Source organism: Pongo abelii, chromosome 11 (genome assembly GCF_028885655.2).
Source record: "Pongo abelii isolate AG06213 chromosome 11, NHGRI_mPonAbe1-v2.0_pri, whole genome shotgun sequence".
Classification (NCBI taxonomy): domain Eukaryota; kingdom Metazoa; phylum Chordata; class Mammalia; order Primates; family Hominidae; genus Pongo; species Pongo abelii.
In genome coordinates, this window is record NC_071996.2 from 26,340,511 (window position 1) to 26,347,209 (window position 6,699).

Here is a 6,699-nt window from a genome sequence, read left to right on the forward strand (position 1 = left end):
ACTACAAACTCCATACCTGTCAAGTCCTAACTCTTTGTGTCACGACGTTCATTGTTATTATCACCGCTACTATCACCACTATTATTAGAGGGGACTCCTCTAATTGACAGAAACTTCAGCAGGATTACATAGAGAAGTAACCCCAAAATGCATATGTTTCCAAATGATAGTTGACCATAACTTTTGGTTAGCTATGGCTGCGTAACAAACTACACCATAATTTGGTGGCGTAAAACAATGATTTATTATTTCTTATGATTCTGTGAGTTGATGGGATTAGCTTCTTGACACAGCAACTGGATCTCAAAGTGGCCCAGGCCGGAACGGTGGCTCACGTCTATAATCCCAGCACTTCAGAAGGCGGGGGCGGGCAGATTGCTTGATCCCAGCAGTTAGAGACCAGCCTGGGCAACATGATGAGATACCATCTCTGTAAAAGATACAAAAATTAGCTGGGTGTGGTGGCACACGCCTACAGTCCCAGCTACTCAGGTAGCTGAGGTGGGAGGATCGTTTGAACCCAGGAGGTCAAGGCTGCAGTGAGCTATGATTTCTGCCACTGCATTCCAGCCCAGGTGGTAGAGTGAGATTATGTCTCAAAACAAATAAATAAATAAAAATATAATTAAAAAGATGGCCAAAATAGAAGCTGCAAGGCCTCTGAAGATCTGGGCCAAGAAGTCCACTGTGTCACTCCAAGACTGTGACATCCAGTCAAAAGATGTCACAGAGCCTGCCCAGTCAAGAGGAGAGGAAACAGTCCCCCGACCCCCCGGCCACTGATGCAAGAAACAGAATGTGCATCCAGGGATAGATCACTGGTGCCATCTTTGCAGTCTATCGGCCGCATCTAAATAACCTTCATCAAAGCAGACCCACTTTCTTCGTGGGCACCTGTGTATATACCGCCTAGCTTATGTGAGCCTTGATTTTCTGACTAAGTAAATGAAGATGCTGGTGTCTTGTCTGAACAGGATAACCTGTTAAAATTCCTTCCCAGAGCTGTGAGTCTGTGGCTTCCACTATCTCACAAATGCTTTCAATTACAAACGATGTTAATGCATTCTTTGAACTTCAGGACCTAAAAAAGATGAAAATATCTGTCTTCCCTCCACCAGCAGGCCTTAAATCTTAGGCTATGTTTAGTGATCTTTTAATTCCACAGTGGTGTCAGAACCACCAGACTTACCTGAATTTGTTCCTCAAATTTCTTTTGGCATGTATTATTTTTCTATCCTAAAGGAAAGAGAAAAATTTGAGTCAAACATTAAATATGGACTGGGCGGGGTGGCTCACACCTTTAATCTTGGCACTTTGGAGGCCAAGGCAGGAGAATCGCTTGAGCCCAGGAGTTTGAGACCAGCCTGGGCAACCTCGTGAGACCACCGTCTCAAAAGTAAATAAATAAAAACAATTTTTAAGTTAAGTATAAAGGCTAGGCTCAGTGGCTCATGCCTGTAATCCCAGAACTTTGGGAGACCAAGGCAGGCTGATCACTTGAGGTCAAGAGTTCAAGACCAGCCTGGCCAACATGGTAAAACCCTGTCTCTACCAGAAAATACCAAACTTAGCCGGGTGTGGTGATGCACACCTGTAGTCCCAGCTACTCAGGACACTGAGGCACAAGAATCACTTGAACCCAGGAGGCGGAGGTTGCAGTGAGCCAAGATGACGCCACTGCACTCCAGCCTGGGCAACAGAGCAAGACTGTCTCAAAAATAAATAAATAAATAAATAAATAAAGTTAAATATAAAGATCCTTTCCCAGTACTTCTGTGAGAAAACATGAAACTGGCATGCAAAAGGAAAAGTTACATTAAACTTAAGGAAAAGAGATCACCAGAGGATCGTTGATCCAAAACATACATGCATCATAGAAGATGGGAGGAGAAAAACTGGCCCACCCAATGACAATGAAAAGGACCTTTGGACTGGACAAGTGGACAAAAAAAAAAATCTTACTTATCAAAAAAAGAAAATTTAAAAGTATTACAAACACAAATTCATTTTTTTTTCTTTTGAGACAATGTCTTGCTCTGTCACCCAGGCTAGACTGCAGTGGTGGGATCATAGCTCATTGCAGCCTCCAACTCCTGGGCTTAAGTGATCTTCCCGCTTCAGCCTCCTGAGTAGCTGGAACTATAGATACACACCACCACACACGGTTAGTTTTTTTGTGTTTTTATTTTTTTATAGAGACAGGGTCTTACTATGTTGCCCAGATTAGTCTCAAATTCCTGGCCTCAAGCCATCCTCCCATCTTGGCCTTCCAAAGAGCTGAGGTTACAGGCGTGAGCCACCCCACCTGGCCATAAACGCAAATTCTTTTATACGAAATTGCAAATATTGATGAAAAAATGTATTTACATAGCCAAGCAAAACTGCCCTGCAAATTCCCATTTCCTCACATAAATCAGTCTTCTCATATTTCTCTGCACCACAGCTTGAGGCTTTTCTTTTGCTTTATCGTCACATAAAACGTCATCAAAGCCCTCATAAATTCGATTTGCAAATTCAACGTGTCACACCCATAACCCTGTCCCTCTGCAAAACAGAATGTCGACCAGCTGCTCTGAATACACCTCTAGAACAATGCCTGGAAGAGCTCATCAGCACAGGATGTTGTGAAGACAACAAAACAACTTATGAATAACTGAACTCCCACTACAAAATGGGAAGCGCATGAAACTGAGTATCGATATGTACAAGCTAAACATATAGCAGGATCCTGATATTAATTTTCAGTCCTTCCATCTAAGGAACCAGTGAAAACTCTAAACTGACCATCCCATTCTGTTCTTTTTTCACGTCTTCTATACAGGGCTACAGCTTCCTTTAAAATCAGGGTCCACATTGCTACTTGCCAGAAATTCACAAGAAATCTCTGCCAACATTGTAATACAAAAATTCACCTGACATACCAAGTACTTTATGCGATCGGAATGCTAAAGGTTGCTTCCTCCAACACAACCAGCTCTCGGTGTTTAGGTTTCCCTGGGGATGGCTTCCCACTCTCTGCAGCTTCAGAATCACTGTGTTCTGCCCACATTCGACAGAAGAGAGGGAGATTTTAAGTTTTATCTTTCTTGCTAGCTAGTCAAAGGTGTCTCCATATTAGGGTCCAGGGTGAAGATGCTTTCCTCTCTTGCACTGTCTCTCTCAACATCTTTTAGCCACTGTCACCATCCCCAAGGTCACCATGATACTTCTGTGTCACAGCCCTGACCTACGTCTTGAAAGAAGCTGCTCAACTCAGGACCTCATGGAACATATTTGTAGCTGCTGTCACATGGGCTATATGAGCACAGAAAGTCCAAATCACAGAATTTTTTGAGCTGGCAGAGACTCTACAGATCAACTCCATCCCCCTCATTGTGGAAATAAGGAAACTGAGACAAGAAAAGGCAGGGAGGGGAGAGGAGGGGAGAGGAAGAAAGGAGAGGGGAGGGGAGGAGAAAACAGGAGAGATTCATTCATGTTTGCACAGTACAGAGAACAGAAGTTGCATCTCCTAACTCTTTAATATCTCAAATAGGACCCATTCTGGATTCCAGACTCGCCACGGAGATGGGGCCGCCAGGGGGACTCTCTCTCCTCTACTGCTCTCCTGCAGGCCCCTGCCTTCCATCTGTCACTGCCTTCTAAGCCTCCTTTTCCATCCCTTCCCTGGGCATGGCTTACAGGGGTCCAGTGGAAGTGTCCACAGGCAGGGCCAGCTTCACAAGAAAGAAACCTGGACAGTCCCACAAGACCTCACATTTAGAAAGACACTGTGCTTGACTTAAATTTCTGCTGCCACCGTCTTGAAATTCTTACTAGTTTTTGAACATACAGACAACCCCCCACATTTTCATTTTGCACTGGGCACTTCCAACTACATAGCCAGTCCCATCCAAAGTACATACCACATGAATTAGTCGCCTTTGACTAGCTAGCAAGAAAAACAAAGCTAAAGAATCTCCCTCTCACCCTGAGTGTGGGTGGAGCACAGAGCAATGACAATGCTACAGGGACCTCACCCACATTTCTCTTCCAGGGAGCGTCAAGAGGGTGAGCAAGAAGATCAGTAAAAATTATCACTAAGCATCCTCCCTCCCTGGGCTTCAGGTTCCAGAAAACGACCCTTGTCCCTGAGCCCCAACTACCTATCTGTGAATATACAGCAAGTGCCCCCTTGGCCTAATTAACTAACCTCTCTGAGCCCCTGTTCTTTCTTTCCTCCAATTATAAAGGCCATAAATGCTCATTAAAGAAAAATTGAAAACTACAGAAAAATAGAAGGAAGAAAAGGTCACCTACCTTATTTAACACACATATTTTCTCTATAAGGTACATCGGTACTATCTGAGTGTCATCACTGTTAACACTTTCGAGTTTTCCTTCTGGCCTTCCTTCCATGCCTACGCTTTTTCACATATGTAAGGAAAGACCACCTTCTTCCCAGCAAGAAACAGTGTTGGTCATCTTGGGAGCTTCTGCTGCTGGTGGCCTAGAGAGCCAGATGAAGGAGTAGAGAAATGGCAGCTGATTGCAGGATGGTACAAGAAGGGGAGGAGAGGAGAGGTGAGGAGAGGGGAGGGGACGGGAGGGGAGGGGAGAGGGGAGAGGACGGGAGGGGAGGGGAGAGGACGGGAGGGGAGGGGAGGGGAGGCAGCCCCGTGATTCTCCCGAGCATCGGGTGCTCTCTACATAGTGGCGGGGCTGGGGAAAAGAATCCAGACCTGCAACCAGCCCAGCAGGTGACAAAGACCCCCTCTGCCCCAGCAGTGCCCTGCTCCTGTCACAGTTCCTATTGCAACCAGGATGGCAGGGGGTGGAAGTAAACAGGGACAAGAAATCTTCCACAGCTTTGGGGATGAGATCCTCAAGGAGCTGAGTAGACGTAGATTGTGGGTCATTTCTTTCAACCATAGCCCTTGTAGACTAATGGGAAAGAGTGCAGTGGCTAAGACTAGCCTCCCTCCGTGACCAAAGGAAGAGACTTCCAAGGAGGTGCTGGTGGGGGGTGGCGAGAAGGGAGGAAGGCACTGCAGGTGTTCATTGCCCCCTACCCACCCCGCAGGCTGATGGCATTTGAGAAACACCTGCAATGTGAAGGAGTTATCACATCGTATACAGAAGTGCATATCCTGGTTTTCCACACGACACTATATCATAAGTGATTTGCAATCTTATGATAAAAACTTGATAAATACTTTATTATTTTCCATTATATAGATATACTGTAATCTATTTGGCACTACAATGAACATCTTTGTAGTTAAAGTTTTTCAGTATTTAGGATTATTCCTTCAGGCTATAATCTCAGGAAATAAGTAATTATATTCAAATACTGTGCATTTTTCGGATACTCAATACACTGCTTTCCAAATTACACTAATTTACAATCCAACCAGATTAGATGAGAGTGCTGCATGTGGGAAAACACACGTATACATACACACTCAATTCTCATTATTCCTGGTAGTTATGTTCTATAAAGTCACTGCAAGCACTGAATTACAAATACTGAACTATGGCTCCTATGGGAAATACAGGGTTAGGTTCCTGCAAGCCTCTGCTCACAAGGTTTTCATCAACCAGTCAATACATAACCTTGTTTTATGAGTGTTCTCTTTAAAGACACCTCATTTACTACGTTATTGATTCATTAACATTAAAATTACAGCCAATAGCACTGTAATGCATGACTAAGTGAAGCTTGTCTAACACACATATCTTCTCCGTAAGGCCCATAACAGCCTTCTTGCACTTAGAAACACTAGACAGCACTTGAGCACTATTCTTGGGGGCCATTTTAACCAGTGAAATCCCCCCAAAAAAAGCATACAAATGTAAAAAGTGTTAGCTACATGTGGTGGCACACACCTGTACTCCCAGCTACTCAGGAGACTGAGGAGGGAGGATCATTTGAGCCCAGGAGTTCAAGGCTGCAGTGAACTATGATCATACATGCCACAGCACTCCAGCCTGGGTGACTGAGACCCAATCTCCAAAAACAAGTTAAGGCCAGACGTGATGGTTCATGCCTGTAATCCTAGCACTTTGGGAGACTGAGGCAGGTGGATTACCTGAGGTTGAGAGTTCAAGACCAGCCTGGACAACATGGTGAAACCCAGTCTCTACTAAAAATACAAAAATTAGGCTGGGCATGGTGGCTCACGCCTGTAATCCCAGCACTTTGGAAGGCCGAGACAGGCAGATCACCTGAGATTGGGAGTTCAAGACCAGCCTGACCAACATAGAGAAACTCCATCTCTACTATAAAAAATTAGCCAGGCATGGTGGCACATGCCTGTAACCCCAGCTACTCGGGAGGCTGAGGCAGGAGAATCACTTGAATCCAGGAAGCAGAGGTTGCAGTGAGTCGCGATCATGCCACTGCACTCCAGCCTGGGCAACAAAAGCGAAACTCTGTCTCAGAAAAAAAAAAAAAAAAAATGTAGCTGGGCATGGTGGCAAGCACCTATAACTCTAGTATAACTCTAGCTACTCAGGAAGCTGAGGCAGGAGAATCACTTGAATCCAGGAGGCAGAGGTTGCAGTGAGCCAAGATCATGCCACTGCACTCCAGCCTGGGCAACAAGAGCGAAACTCTGTCTCAGAAAAAAAAAAAAAAAAGTAGCTGGGCATGGTGGTGAGCGCCTATAACCCTAGCTACTCGGGAGGCTGAGGCAGGAGAATCACTTGAATCCAGGA

The 6,699-nt window shown here is 45.0% G+C and overlaps 1 long non-coding RNA gene across 1 annotated transcript; it reads right to left on the minus strand.

Moving 5' to 3' along the window:
- Positions 1 to 223: 223 nt before the first annotated feature.
- On the minus strand, positions 224 to 5,039 carry LOC129057948 (uncharacterized). Its single transcript, XR_008522720.2, has 3 exons — positions 4,300 to 5,039; positions 1,190 to 1,236; positions 224 to 430 (listed from the first exon to the last, which is right to left on the minus strand). It is a non-coding gene; the product is annotated as an uncharacterized LOC129057948 (long non-coding RNA).
- Positions 5,040 to 6,699: the final 1,660 nt, after the last annotated feature.